Source organism: Macaca mulatta, chromosome 14, assembly GCF_049350105.2.
Source record: "Macaca mulatta isolate MMU2019108-1 chromosome 14, T2T-MMU8v2.0, whole genome shotgun sequence".
In the NCBI taxonomy this organism is placed as follows: Eukaryota; Metazoa; Chordata; class Mammalia; order Primates; family Cercopithecidae; genus Macaca; species Macaca mulatta.
This window is the reverse complement of record NC_133419.1, coordinates 3,909,753-3,925,832: the sequence shown is the minus strand read 5'-3', so window position 1 is coordinate 3,925,832 and position 16,080 is coordinate 3,909,753. Positions and strand designations below refer to the sequence as shown.

General features: G+C 50.3%; 1 protein-coding gene and 1 pseudogene across 18 annotated transcripts in view; one reads left to right on the top strand and one right to left on the bottom strand.

The window, feature by feature from the left end:
- SHANK2 (SH3 and multiple ankyrin repeat domains 2) overlaps positions 1-16,080 on the bottom strand; it is a 671,410-nt gene that overhangs the window by 273,047 nt on the left and 382,283 nt on the right. The gene's annotated exons all lie outside the window — the stretch shown is intronic.
- LOC708095 (programmed cell death protein 10 pseudogene) lies at positions 14,441-15,391 on the top strand (annotated as a pseudogene).

The following is a 16,080-nucleotide window of genomic DNA, read 5'->3' as shown; positions in this document are numbered from 1 at the left end:
TATGCAACGTGGCTGAGGCGGCACGGGAAGAGGCCGCCTTCACCGCCCCTCGTGCACGGGGAGCAAGTGCATTCCCAGGGCCCGCCACAGGGAAGCCCCCGGAATCTACAGAGCTTCCCCATGGTGTTCTGGTCTGTTTGGGCCCAAACTTATCCTACTGTTTCAGCTACCCAAGGGACCAGTGGAAGCAGAGCCAGCTACTGCACCCCTCCTGTCTTTCTGCAGTGGCCACCGTACTCGTTCTCATAACCCCCATCAGTCCTGACCCATCTCCAGCCTGCGTCCCCTGACAACAGAGCTGACTAGCCAGAACGCCCACCTTGCCGGAAGCCACCCGCCTCTTTGGAGGGAAGCGGCAGTTTACAACAAAAGCAGTAAGCAAAGCACCTCGAGGCCTCCAGCCATGTCCATGCACTGCCATCAGCCTGCCCAGGCCCCAGAGGATTCTGCTGCCCCCTCGAATGGAGATCTAGCCCATGGAGAAAGACAGCAGGGTCACTGCACTCAACTTTTCCATGCAGGGAAGGGGTCTGTGGCCCGACGGAAGGGCCTGTGGTGTTCAGACACCCCTCTGGATACAGTGAGCAGGGCTGGTGAGTGCCTCCAGCCGAGAAGCTGCATATCCCATTGTCTGGGGGCAGGACACGTCCCACTTTACCTCTTGGCCAGTGAGTTAGGCAGGTGGCATGGCTGAGCCCCATCAGGGAGCCTGACCCACCAGCGACCAGCTGAACCTCAGCCAGAAGGCCTGATGGTGGGGATGAGGCATGCGAACTTCGGGGGCACACAGAGCCCAGACACAGACCCAGGGCATCTCCCATCTCCTCCCATCTCCACCTCCCCACAGAAAGGAGGAGGCCGGGAGGTGGACAATAAAACAACTGTGTGGAGCAGTTGCCGCCATGAGGCCAGTCACAGACCCCAGCCCTGACGTCCAGGCTGCCCCACCCTCTCCTCTTGCCCCTGAGGTCTGCCTGTGCCCACGTGGGGAGGGTGTGCATGCCTGTGCCTTGTCTGGGGAACATCGGATCATGACCCGTGGCTGCTGGGCTCCACCAGATCGTGTGATTTGTCTTGTTCTGGTTTCAGATTCTGAGCCTGGTAAGGTGGGTCCAGGGTCCCACCACCAGCTAGGGTCAGCTGGGCCCCAGGGAGGCTGTGATGGGCTGAACGGAGTCCCTCCAAATTCATACGCTGAAAGCCTAACCCCTGCTCCTCAGAGTGCGACTGTATTTGGAGGTAAGGTCTTTAAAGAGGTGATTAAGTTAAGATGAGGTCCTTCGACAGGCCCTCGTCCAGCGTGACAGTGTCCTTGTAAGACAAGGAGAACCAGACGCACGAGGCACCAGGGAGGCACGCGCGGAGGACAGCCACATGAAGACAGGCCAGAGCTGCCACAGAGGATGATGATCCTGAATCCTGGCATTCGGTGGCACACAGGTAGGACACAGAATGCCAGCTCAGCTCCTCCGGCATCAGGAGGCCTTGGACAATCACACAGTCTAGACCGGGGCCCAGCAGGGGCAGGATTTTTGGGATTGCTCACAGCTCCGACCACAGCACCTAGGACAGACAGTGCCTGCCACAAAGCAGGTACCCACTGGACACGGGAGGTACCGGACGAAGGACTGAAAGGGCTTCTCTGCCCCTGCAGCCCACATCTGTATGAATGAAAACCATAAAGGTTGTCCGCAATGGGTTCTCGTGACAATCCACGAGAAGGGCTCCCTCTGGGGATAGGAACACAGTACGTGCTCGATAAATAAATGCCAGCCCGTTTATCCTGACCTCTGCTCCATGTCTCTGTGGCCTGAGACTCCCCTAGGCTGGGACCACCCACCCTCCACCTTGAGTTCCTGAAGCTTCCGCCGTCTTTTCTGGGTCTCCCGTATCCTCGGTGGTAAACAGGGAGTAGCTGAAGCACCCTCAACCCCTGGGGTTATGCGTCAGAGGAACTGGGACTGAAGTCTTCCTGTTCCTTCCCCTCACCCCCTGCCTGGTTTGACAGGCCCCAGCAAGCAGCATCAGCCAGCTCAAGTTTATTTTTAATCACACGATTACCCAGGGTCTTTTGTCACTTAAGCAGTTTAATTGGGAGCTGCAGCACTCCCCTCCCACAGCAGGGCAGCCAGAAGAAGCGTCAGCTGGCACAGCCTGGTAGCAGTGGACAGAGGAAGCCAGTCCTTGAAGCCAGCCTCTCCCCAGAGGCAGTTCTGGATGTCCAAGGCCAGTCTGGTCCTATCCAGCAGATGGGAAAGGGCAGAGTCCCTCACTGAGGGAATGTCCTTGAGCATCTGCAGCCCCTGGCCAGGTGGTGCCCATGTGTGTTGATCAAGGGGACAAACCATGACTGAGACTGATGTGTTGGACAGCAAGGTGGAGGGGATGAGGTTATCTGTGTTATCTCTTAACTGTTCATCCATTCAACTACCGCTCATTCCGTCTGTCTATCCATCCATCCAATCATCCATCTCATAGACTGAGCTATTGCTCATTGAGCACCTACCTGATATACCTTCTCCCACTTCTGAACTCCCTCAAATTCTCAGAGGTGTTGCCTACCTATCCATCCATCCATGCATTCAACCACCCATGTATCCAAACATTCATGCATTTAACCATGCATCCATCCATCCATCCATCCGTTCATCCGTCCATCCATCCATCCATCCATCCATCCATCCAACCATCCATCCATCCATCCACCCATGCATCCAACTATCCATCCATCTATGCATCCAACTATCCACCCATCTATGCATCCAACTATCCATCCATCTATCCATCCAGCTATCCACCCACCCACCCATGCCATACATTCATTCACTGTTCATTGAGCACCAACAGGCATCTTCTCCCACCTTCAGACCCACTTAGCTTCCAGAGGCATTGCATAGTCACCCATCCATCTGCCCACCCATCCACCCCACATATCTGTCTGTACCTCACTGAGCACCTACCAATTACCTTCTCCACTTTCTTAGAGGTGGTGCCTACTCACTGTTCCCAGTTGCCTGGGTACCCTCTGTGTCCTCCCTAGGCCCCTGGCATATCCCCTGCCAGGTTTCCAGCCTCCTCTCCACCCTCTGCCTCACCATAACTTCAGTGGTCGATACTTACCTCCTCAGAGAAGGAAGCAAACTAACAGAAGACCTACTATGTATTGGGCACGCAGGCTGCCTCTGTTTTCTCATTAAGCAGTCATCACACGTCCATAAGGGACTATCCTACTTTTCTAAAAAGACACAACTGGCAAGGAGTAAGGAACAGAAGGCATATTTAACTCCAGATCCAGGATTCCTTCTGCTGCCCCCAGCAGTCGCACAGGAAGCAGCCCCCATGCTGGTGGACCCTGAGAAGTGTTAAGAGTCAGTGTCCAGAATTCCAGATTCCCGCCTGGTTCCCCCGCTGCCCCAGCTAAAGGACTGCTCTCTTCCGAGTCCTCATCTCCTCATCTGTAAAATGGAGTAATGAAAACCACTCGCAAGACAAAACATTACGTACGTTGGCTGTCCTCCTGGCAAACTCCAAATTCTGACAGCTTCCAACCCCTGGAGGCCGCTGCCCTATCCCTGAGTCCACATCCCCTGTGGCCTCATGGGCCAGGGAAGCAGACAGCTTGCCGTCCTCTGTGAAGCAAAGCCCCTTCTTTCTCCTTCTGTTGGTAATCTCCTACTCATCCTTCAAAACCCAGCTGGACTGTCACCCATTCTGGGAGGTCACGGCTCTCCAGACCCTGTTGTCTCTTGATTTCTACCGACTGCTCTTGAACCCACAGGGTGAAGGAAAAGGGCCTGCCCCTCAGGCCACTGCACAAAGTAGAACTTTGGAATGCTTTTTCAAAAGCTAGGCATATTATTTCTCTGCCTAGGTCCAGGACAATTCTTGGCAGGTTTCTCTTACTAGGAGTACCCAGGCCAAGCACTGAGAGGGATGGGGAATCCTAAGCAGTCATCACACATCCATAAGGGCCCATCCTACTTTTCTAAGAAGACACAACTGGCAAAGAGTAAGGAACAGAAGGCATATTTAACTCCAGATCCACAGTCACAGCCCAGTTCACGCCAGCCCTCACCGGGCTTTGCCATCCCATTATCCACCACTTCCCTGCATGACAGAGAGGCAGGCCCAGGGCGTGGAATGAATGTCAGCACTAATCTGTTTAGGCTCAAAAGGAGGCGGATCCAGAGCTCTCCATGCACAGCCACCCCACCAGGCAGCGTGGCTCACTGGCTGCCGGAGATAAGAGGCAAGGGGGGCGGCCTGGAGCGCACGCACGGCCACTCCCTGCTGGGGGTAGGGGCCTGAGTCTCCCTGCACAGGTGTGACCAGCGCTGATAAAGGCAATGGAAAGAAAGTTTGCCACGGGCTGAGAGTAGAAAATTCACGCCTCTGATGCTTGCACATATTTGACAAGCTGGCTCTTGGCCTCACGTCCTTGGACGTCTGGCATTTGGAATTCTGCAGAAGCTTTGTGTGTATTTTGCTGCACACACCAGGTGGCTGCAGTGCTGATGGGATCTAAGAGGGGATCAGAACCTGGGAGAGGGGAGGTGCCCGAGGGCCAGCGTGCATCTGCCCAGTGTGAGCAGTGGGGACACGGAGGCACAGGGCGGGGGCCAGAGGGGAAACCCGCGGAATGATCGATAACAGCACAGCCAGGAATGCAGGAGCTGCAGGAGCCAGAGCTGCCGGATGCTAGGGACAGCGCTCCAGCTGCGTGTGTGTGTGCCCCACCCCCGCCCCCGTTCATATATTGGGGCCCGAATCCCCGGTGTGAGGGTGTCTGGAGGTGGGCGCTTTGGGCGGTGATTGGGGTTGGAGAAGGTCATGGGGATGGGCTCTGGTGATTAGTGCCTTTGCAAGGAGAGACACCAGTATCCCTTGCCCCCCAATGAGAGCAAATGGCATGAAAGCTGCTGTCTGCAGACCATGAAGGACCTTCCAGCCTCCAGGGGGCTGAGAAACACTTCTGTTGTTTGAACAATGCAGTCTAGAAGATTTTTGTTACAGCAGCCTGAGCTGACTCAGGAGGAGACGTGATTCCTACTAGGACTTTATGCATCAACATTTACCGCACACACACACCGGACACTTTGGGATAAGCACACAGCTACAGAAAAGCTTCTCCATAGGGTGAAAACAGCAGTTACCCTACACATAGGGGCCAGGAGAGCACCCCCAGGAAGTTGCTCTGTGTCCCCCTCACTTTCTCCAGCCTCCTCCAGGCGGGATCCTCAGATCCTGATGTACTCTGCCCAGCTCCTACATCCCTGCCCACCAATTCCTGTGGATTCAGGCTCCAAAGCCTCTTTCTCCCTCAGGTCTCCTTCCTTCCTTTCCTACTGGGCTGCTGTGACATCCCCGGATGGCTCTTTGTGGCTCCGTGAGGTCCTCTTCCTAAGACCCCGTCCCCTGCACCTCCTTCTGCCTGCAGAGTCTCAGCTGCTCCTTCGCCCAAGCCCTCAGCCCCACACCTGGTCTCAGCCCTCCCTCCGGGTCTAACCCCAGCTGGGCATCCCGGGCCACACTTCATGCAGCAGCCACCCTGAGCTGCCACCGATGAGCGGCTGCAGGCCCCTGGCTCCTATCCAAGGGGAGGAAAGTGGAAGAACCAGGAACAAACAGGGCTCCCGGGGTCACGTTCATGCATCTGGCAAGTTGCCACTCCCATGGCTGAGGCTTTAGCCCAAGGCCCAGGGTGGGTCTCTGGCCTCCCCCAGAAATCTCCTGCCCTCGTGGGTTCCCAAGTGGGGTTGGGCGATCAGATCCCTGGGAGGTCTTTCCATGACTGCAGTAGAGGCTGGTCACATCCTGCAGTAAGCATCACTGAGACCCACGTGGGGAACCCTGCCAGGCCCTCCTTCCCCACCTCTGAGTGCCCTCTCTGTGCTCTGCTCTGTGAGCCTGCAGCCCGGCCTGGCAGGTGATGCCCCCAATGTCCTGGGGAGTTCCTGCTGGGATCTTTCTATGGGAGGAACGATGAACCCAGAAGGCTGGAAGAGCGCAGGTAGCTTCCTCCCTCCTCCTTGCTCCTTTCTGAGTCCCTCTAGGGCAGCCCGCAGTGGCTCCAGCGGTCCTGGCATCTCTCATGGACCCACTGCCCGCCTGGCTGTGCCCCTGCAGCGGTGACTGTGGTGGTGGAATTGTGATGGCTGGGGACCGAAGTGCCAGCGTTCCTCCAAGCACTAGGACATCGCAGAGCCAGCCAAAGTTTCTTGGGGTCAGTAGCCCTGGGCTGTGGGAGCCCCGGCTGGGCCACACCCCACCTCAGGCATCTGAGGGGTCCCCTGGCCGCACCCCTGCAAGGCCTGAGCTTGGTCAAGCGCACAGGCGACCTCTTGAGTGATAAGCACTGTCTTGTTCCCCACCAACGCCTGAGTCCAGGTAGCCAATTTCCCCAGCCTGGGCAGTGGCAGCTGCGCCCTGCAGCCCTGATGTGAGAGTGAAGGCACAAGAGGACAGACACCACAGGGGGCACCAGCGCCCCAACCCAGCATCTGCGGCAGCACCAGGGAGCCAAGCAAACCTCTCAGCAAGCCGTCCCCAGCGGCCAGGACTTCCCCATCAAAGATTGTCATTTTCACTCCAATTTTCACCCCACCTCCAACTCAGGGTCAACCAGAGAGAGCCACATCTGTCCCCCGCCACCAATGACTCAGAAGGCCCCAGTGCTAGTGAGCCCTCCCTTTCTCTGCTATAAAGCGTTTCCCTCACTGCCTGCCTTCGAGCCTCTGCCTCATGCAAGTGGCAGCGCCCGGCTGTCTTACCAGAGCAAGCTCGTGACACCCAGCCTCTGCTTGCTCCCAGTTGGGTGGTCTCCACGTATTTCCATGCCAGCCCTGGGTACCCACATCTCTCATCTATCACCCTCCCTGGGTTGAAACACCTGTGTCTCAGGCCTGGGGCTCACAGTCCCTCAAAACAAACCTCCGGGCCTCCGTCCTCTCCTCCTGCTGCCTTGAAAACAGTCTTGGCTGTGTCCCTTGGCTCTGTCCCGCCCCTATGAGTGGTCCTGCCACCGTGGTGGCTACCCTTGGAGTGTCCTGCCCTGCACTGGCCTGGCCTGAGGGAAGCCCGGAACTCAAGAGAGCCCCAGTCCTCTCCTGGGAACGTGGGTCTCATGTAGAGTAAGCTTGGATGGGTAGAGCTGCTTGGAGCTGGACTGGCTCCCGCCTGGCCCAGGGTCTGCCTCCTACTTCTGTGAGTTGTCCCACTCCCTGCCTCACCCAAGCTGTCCCTGGGTCACCTGCTGCCTTGGAAGGTGCAGTCTTGGTGGGAAACACACCGCTAAGGACGCAAATGCAACTGCGGCTCAAAAGGAGGCCTTGTGCTTTGATCCGCCACACCTGGGACCTCGAGTGTTATTCCTTCATCCGTGTTCTTCACAGTTTTCAAAAAAGGCCTCGGATATGAAACCATTTGGGTGCATTTATGGAGAAGGCAGCTGAGCATGTGCGTGCTGCACCCTCCTCCTCCAGCCTCCAGCCAACCCGACCGAAGCCTGGGGCCTGGGGGCTTTCACGGGAGTTACTGAAGGGGGAAATCACACAGGTGCTGACCCGAGACATGGCTGAGGACCTGCTGGGTCAGAATCTCACACCCAGGCTTCAAAGGTGACTCTGGCATGGTCCAGGAGGCCATGAACTCACCCGGCATATCTGGGGGCAGAGCCCAGGGCTGGGTAGCATGCTCAGCCTTACCTGAAGCACAGAAGCAACCTCTCCCACCACACTCTCACGCCTCTCCAGGACGGGGAAGGCTGGGCCTCCCTTCAGGGTGGGGGTTGCGGGATGCCCCATGCTCAGAGCCCCCATCTCCCTGCTGCTTTCAGGGTCACCCCAGGAGGCGCAGATGGGAGCCTCTGGGTCTGGTCCCTGTCCTCCATCTTGTTGCTCCCCCTTGGTCATCAGCACTTGTAGGTGGCCTTGGGTGACTCTTCTGTGTCCCCAGGCACGTCACAACCTCCCACCTCAGCTCCTCTATACCCTGATGCCCCCACACTGCGGGGAGGGCTCTGCCCCACCCTTCCCATCTCAGCCTCAGGTCTGGGCTCTCCAGATCTCTCTGCCGCTGCCCCTGGGGATGAGGGTGGCTTGTCTGTTTCCCTCCACCCCTGCACTCCCCTCCCTCCACCCCTGCACTCCCCTCCCTCCACCCCTGCACTCCCTGCTGTCTCTTCCCCTGGCTCATCCATGGTCCCCACAAGTGACTGGGGACTGGGCTGCATGGGGACAAGCCCGAGGTGGTGAGACTCCGCTTGGGTTCACAGAGGTAGGAGACTGAAGGGCAGGGTGGGGTGCACCACCCTGAAGTGGAAACCTGTGGCAGAACTTGCAGCAAGTGCACGGGGAGGTGGCAGGTGGGGAGGTGGGGCTCAGTGCTGTGCTTAGCATTGCCCTGCTCTCCAGAGCTGGCCCTGGAGCCCTGGGCAGCGGGGATGGGAGGGACCCCGGCAGTCAGCAGCTGGCTACCCAGAGAACACAGTCCTGTTTTCTGCTGGTGGAAAAGTCCTTTCAGGGTCTGACGTTCTCAGGCTCCTAATCAACCAAGGCCAGGAGCCATGGGGACCGTGCTTCCTTGTCACATCCTGACAGGACAGCTGAGTAATTGAAGACTGGCTTACAGACCAGTGTTGGGATTTGGAAGCCTATTTCCAGGGCAGCCTTTAGACCTGGCACTGCTGGTGGCCACTGGGCTTGCATTGGAGATAGCACTGTTTGGGTGGGGCTGACCTGGCCCTCCCTCCACGTCCCCAGGCCCCGACTCCATGCTGAGTAGCAGAGACAACAGCATGTGTGTGCACATATGTATATGTGTGTGCATGCATGCTGCACATATGTATAGTGTGCATACATGTGAATAGGCGTGTGTGTGCATGTATGCCACATGGTATGTGTATTGCGGTATGCATGTTTGTGAGTGTCCATGTATGCATGCATGCTGCATATGCATGTTGTGTGCATGTGTGTGTCCACATGTGGGCATGCATGCTGCATGGTGCCTGTATGTGTAGTGTATGTGTGCATACATGCACATATGATGTACATACAGCACACATGTGTGAGCACATGTGTGTGTGCACATATGTGAATGTGTGTATGTATACACGGAAAATACTAAATGTTAGAGGAAAAAAGAGGAGAGGGAAGGAGGCAGGAGATTGCACTGCTATATGGAACAGTGGAGCAGAAACTGGATTATCTTGTCCAACCTATACACTTCCTAGTCAGGAAAACTGAAGAAGTCACATGACTTGCCCGAGGTCACACAGCAGAGAAGGAACCTGGGTCTTGGCTCCCAGTTCATTTCTCAGCCCATTGCACCACACTGCCTGGAGGCTCTTCCTGTTCCCAGGAACTCTGAGTTGCTTCCAGGACACCTACCACAGACAAACCGTGCACTGAGGTGGCCTCGCCCAGACGTAAGTCACCAAGAGACACTGCTGTTCTGAAAGCCACCAGTGCCGCATGTGCCCCATGGATGGAATCCCCAGACACAAGGTCCTTTTGGCAAGAGTGAGCAAGTCACGGGTGAACATCCACTAACCAGAAAAGGGGACTGTTCCCTGCCTGTCCCCATAACCATGGTGGGTGCCTGGCTAATGTCTGGTGCTCCCTGGAGGGACTGCTGGCAGGAGGGCAGGAAGAGACACTCCCTAGAATCAGGGAGGGCCAGTGCCCAAAGGGGGCCTCGTCAACATCTAGTCTATCAGCTCCTAATGACCTCAGATCCAACCGTCCACCTTTAAAATAAACATTTTCTAATGCCACCCCTATGTTGCCAAGAAATACAATACACAGATATTAGAAACTTTCGGTATACCCACCCCCAATATAATTCCTTCTGTTAAGGTGCAGACAAACCAAAAGAAGGACACTGTTTAAAACACAATTGTCTGCATCTCCATGTGAAATGCTCGCACCTACACAGATGGAGTGACCGTGAATGTGAAAACCACTAGTGCAGAATAAGCTGGTGACCCCCCTCCCACCAGCCCTGCTGCTTAACAGTGAAGTGGAGAAAAGCTCTTGGAAAAGTTTCAAATTAAAAGCCAGCACTGGAGAGTGCTGCTGTTAAGACGCTGCAGAACCCCCCACTGACAGCAATAAGAACACTGCACAACAGAAACAGCAACGAATCTCCCCATCGCACACACGGTGACCTGAGGGTTCCCAAGAGTAGATGAGAGCAGTCGGATGGGCTCAGGCATTAGTTTGCATTTTACGGGCGCTTTGTCCTGAGGGCCTGCTGCAGACACACAGCCACGTGGCACAGGCAGCTAAAACTCCAGGACGGCTGCCATCTTTCAGGCTGAAGGATTCAGGGGAAGAAATGCAGGCAACTGTAGGGGAACTGGGGAGTGAGAGGAAAGCCCTGGAGGGAGAAAAGCCGGAGGAAGGGAGTCCCCCGTTCTGGGTGTGCATCAGCAAAAGTCCCAGGCTGATCCTGAATCATGCATGTGTAGGACAGGCCCGAAGGAGTGGAGCAAAAGCTGAGTGATCTGAGGCTTTAACCACTGAAGGTGAGATGGAGCTTCCAGTCTGAGTCTAATCATAGTAACTGTCGGCTCAAACAAATCACAAACATTCTCCAGAGGAATATATCAGAACCCACCATCTACACAAGGTAATACTCACAATATCAAGCAAACAATCCAAAATTCCTGGGAAAATATGACCCATTCTCAAGAGAAAAGGCAAGAGATAGCAGGCTTGAGATGATGCAGACACTGGAATTAGGAGGCAATGACTTTAATGCCACTATTGTAACTATTTCAACAAGGAAAGGTAAATGTGGTGAACATATATATATATTTTTTGAGGCGGAGTCTCGCTCGTCACCTAGGTTGGAGTGCAGTGGTGCGATCTCGCCTCACTGCAAGCTCTGCCTCCTGGGTTCACGCCATTCTCCTACCTCAGCCTCCCGAGTAGCTGGGACTACAGGCGCCCGCCACTGCGCCCAGCTCATTTTTTGTATTTTGAGTAGAGTCGGGGTTTCACTGTGCTAGCCAGGATGGTCTCAATCTCCTGACCTCATGATCTGCCTGCCTCAGGCTCCCAAAGTGCTGGGATTACAGGCGTGAGCCACTGCGCCCAGCCGAACATTTTCATAAATAGGAACCAAATGAAAATTTTAGAGTTGAGAAATACAATACCTCAAAAAATCCAATGGACAGTCTTACTAAGATAAAGGTGACAAAGAAAAGACTCAAGGAACTTGACAAATCAATGACTTTTGTCTAATCTGAAGAAGAAAGAAAAAAAGACTGAAAAAAAAAGACAGTGTCAGGGTTCCCAAGGACAGTATTACAAAAAATTTAAGGATTGGATAATCAGAGTCACAGAGAACAAGGCAGAAAAAAATATTTTAAGAAATAATAAATAGAAACTTCCCGAATTTTATGAAAGAAATCAATGTACATATTTAAGAAGCTCAGCAAAAGCAGTTCTAGTTCCAGGGTAGATGGAGTACACACACCACACTCTGTTTCCCTAGTTAAGGCAGCTAGTAAACCTGGACAGATGCCGTTATCTGTGGACTCTGAAAAATAAAGAGTAGCAGGCAAATTGGAGAAGAAAAGCAGAATTCCAAGTACCACTAAAGAAGCTGTGAGTTTTTTGACCCAGCCATCCCATTACTGGGTATATACCCAAAGGATTATAAATCATGCTGCTATAAAGACACATGCACACATATGTTTATTGTGACACTATTCACAATAGCAAAGACTTGGAATCAACCCAAATGTCCATCAGTGACAGACTGGATTAAGAAAATGTGGCACATATACACCATGGAATACTATGCAGCCATAAAAAAGGATGAGTTCGTGTCCTTTGTAGGGACATGGATGCAGCTGGAAACCATCATTCTCAGCAAACTATCGCAAGAGCAGAAAACCAAACACCGCATGTTCTCACTCATAGGTGGGAATTGAACAATGAGATCACTTGGACACAGGAAGGGGAACATCACACACCAGGGCCTATTGTGGGGAGAGGGGAAGGGGAAGGGATAGCATTAGGAGATATACCTAATGTAAATGACGAGTTAATGGGTGCAGCACACCAACATGGCACGTGTATACATATGTAACAAACCTGCATGTTGTGCACATGTACCCTAGAACTTAAAGTATAATAATAAGAAAAAGAAGCTGTGAGTTTCCCATTTTTTCCCTTGGGGTGTCACTTGGCTGGGACTCAAAGGTAGCCTGAAAGTCACATGTGAATAACAAGTGTGGATAAAAAGAGCTTCAAGAAAAGGGAGCCCCAGGGTTCAGAGAACATGGGAGATCTTCCCTTTCATTCTTTATTGCATTTTCTCCCATCCATAGCCTCAAGCAATCCTTTGGTGGTGGAGGCTGGGCAGGCATCTAAAACTCCGGAGGAGGGGGATCCTTCTTTCTGGCCAGAGGAGCTGTGGTCCACATACGTGGAGGAATCTCCTTTGCTTTTGGCCTCTCTCTCTTTTTCTGCCACTTGACCATGGATGAAGATCCATGTGCAGTAAGTTTATGGCAAAGCAGGGAAATTAAGGTCCCAGTTTTTCATCCACAAGCCTGATAAAGGGGTCTCCATGGACATGGAAAATGTCAGGGAGACTGTAGTGAGGAGGGAGCGGAACAGGGATTGTGTGAAGCTGTAGATGAACTTCTAGGCTCAGCTCCAAGTTGTGCACAGGTGGATCTGACCTTAAACAGTGTATCAATGATATTGAGAAAAGAACTAAGAGATAAAAACCACCACCATCTCCAAGTTTGGCCAGTGTCTGTGCACATGTGGGGCAGATCTCAATTGCAAGCAAAGGGTTTTGAAGCTCATTTGACACTGGAAACACAACTCATAAAAGTCCTATAAAAGGAATTTGGGACTTGATCTCAACCAAGTGCTCAAGTTAACCTTTTCCATCAGGTTTAATCAAGACCCAGAGTATCTTAACAAAATATTCCAAACGTCCATGATACAGGCTTCATTTACTCAGCATACCAAGAACTAGAAACACACCAACTCTCAAGGGAAACAATATAAATGAAAAAAAAAATTACTAGATGTGTCAAAAGCAGAATGTAGAGAAGACAGAGAAGAAAATAGTGACCATGAAGACAGATCCTTAGAAATTATCCAATCTGAACAAGTGGGAGAGAAAAGCACATAAACTTAATGAATTCAAGAGGCTCTATGCATCCTAAACAGGATTAGCTTAAAAAATCCATTCCCAGACATGTCAAAATCAAATTGCTGAAGACTAAACATGAAAAAAATATACACTGAAAGCAGCTAGAGAAAAATGACACGTTTCATACAGAAGAACAACCAAGGGAATGACTGCAGATTCCTCATCTGAACCATAGAGGTCAGAAGGAAGTGGAACAGTATTTTTAAAATACTGCAAATGCAGGATTCTATACCCAGCGAAAATATCCTTCAGGAATAAAGGTTAAATCAAGACATTTTTAGACGAAGCAAAACCAAGAACATCTGCGGCCAGCAGGCCAACTTTAAGAGGAATGCCAAAGATAATGCTTGGAATGGAATGTACATGAAACCAGAAAGAACCTTTGAAAGTCAGGAATAAAGGAAGTACAGACAAAATGGGCAATATCTTTTAATAGACTATACTTTACTTCTTACATTCTTGAAAACATCTATGGTGGTTGAAGTAAACATTATTATATTTTATGACAGTACCTTCAATATATGTGGGTTTAATACACGTGATAGCTACACCACAAAACGGAGATAATAAAGCAATCTATATGGTGGTAAGGTTTCCACGTTCTGCTTGTAGTGGTAAAGCATTAAGTAAACTGTGAAAAGCTACATATGTGTATTGAAATACCAGACTAAATGCTTTAATGGAAAAAAAAAAAAAAAGCGGCCAGGCGCGGTGGCTCATGCCTGTAATCCCAGCACTTTGGGAGGCCGAGGTGGGTGGATCACGAGGTCAGGAGATCAAGACCATCCTGGCTAACATGGTGAAACCCCATCTCCACTAAAAATACAAAAAAAAAAAAAAAAAAAAAATAGCCAGGTGTGGTGGCAGGTACCTAGTCCCAGTTACTTGGGAGGCTGAGGCAGGAGAATGGTGTGAACCCGGGAGGCAGAGCTTGCGGTGAGCCAAGATCGTGCCACTGCACTCCAGCCTGGGCAACTGACAGAGACTCTGTCTCAAAAAAAAAAAAAAGCTATATAATTTTTTTAAAGCCTCCATAATTAAATTAAAATGGAAAAGTAACTAGTCAAATAGTAATCCAAAAATTATCAGGAAAGGAAAATAGAGAATAACATGCAAAGAAAACAAATGGAAAATAAATAAAATGGTAGACATAAATACCAACACATGAATAACAACATTAAATTTAAATGCTCTAAACACATCGAATAAAATAGATTACCAGATGGAGTTTTATTTTTTTATTTAAAAATCTGACTTGGGAGTGAATTGATCCGGGAGTTGACGAGGGCTGCAAAGGTGAGAAGTGAAGTCAGTGCCTCAGTTGCTGATCAGTGTGTGTTCTGTGTCCAACTCTTTTATCACCAAAAAAGAGAAGAAATATTGCAGTGAATGAAGATTCCTCTGCATTTTAGCACTGCTTTTTCAACTGTAGTTGGCTTTTGAATGAGGATGACAATGGAAGAGATGAAGAATGAAGCTGAGACCACATCCATGGTTTCTATGCCCCTCTCTGCAGTCATGTATCCTGTGTTTAAAGAGCTAGAACGAGTAAATCTGTCTGCAGCCCAGACACTGAGAGCCGCTTTCATTAAGACTGAAAAAGAAAATCCAGGTCTTACACAAGACATCATTATGAAAAGTTTAGAGGAAAAAAGTGTAGAAGCTAACTTCATGGAGTCCCTTCTTCGCATGGCAACCGATGATATAGAAGAGTATATGATTGAGTGGCCAGAGCCAGAATTCCAAGACCTAAATGAAAAGGCACGAGCACTTAAACAAATTCTCAGTAAGATCCCAGATGAGATCAATGACAGAGTGAGGTTTCTGCAGACAATCAAGGATATAGCTAGTGCAATAAAAGAACTTCTTGATACGGTGAATAATGTCTTCAAGAAATATCAATACCAGAACCGCAGGGCACTTGAATACAAAAAGAAAGCATTTGTAAAGTACTCCAAAAGTTTCAGTGATACTCTGAAAATGTATTTTAAAGATGGCAAGGCAATAAATGTGTTCGTAAGTGCCAACCGACTAATTCATCAAACCAACTTAATACTTCAGACCTTCAAAACTGTGGCCTGAAAGTTGTATGTTAAGAGATGTACTTCTCAGTGGCATTATTGAACTGCCATTATCTGTAAATTTTAAAGTTTGACTGTATAAATTATCAGTCCCTCCTGAAGGGATCTAATCCAGGACTCTGAATGGGATTATTGCCATCTTACACCATATTTTTGTAAAATGTAGCTTAATCATAATCTCACACTGAAGATTTTGCATCACTTTTGCTATTATCATTCTTTTAAGAATTATAAGCCAAAAGAATTTACGCCTGAATGTGTCATTATATAACATTCCTTAAAAGAATTGTAAATATTGGTGTTTGTTTCTGACACTTTAACTTGAAAGCGATATGCTGCAAGATAATGTATTTAACAATATTTGTGGCAAATATTCAATAAATAGTTTACATCTGTTAAACATTTCTTTGCTTGAAAAAAATGTGTGTGTGTGTGTGTGTGTGTGTGTATACATATATATATATGATCAGAAGACCAAGACAACTTGGTGTAATGTCTAAAAAACTTCTAATGGGAGCTTGTCAGCAGTTTATCAAATAATAAAGAAACAAGAATTTCTATTTTTGTCCTTCATCACTTTGGACACAGAGTAGTCAATGGAAATATTTTTGTTAATTATTACTTACAAGGTACTGAGTATTTTTATATGATTTCCAACCTGTTTTAAAAGACTTATGAGTAAGAGATGGCATTTTCTAGCGTTTCCGCACTATAATGTCACTTTTTGAACTCTTGTGACAAATGTAGATTTGACTCTTAAAAATTAAGCCTTTCGTATACTGGGCCCTCATAAGCTTTACACATTTCTTTTTCCCAA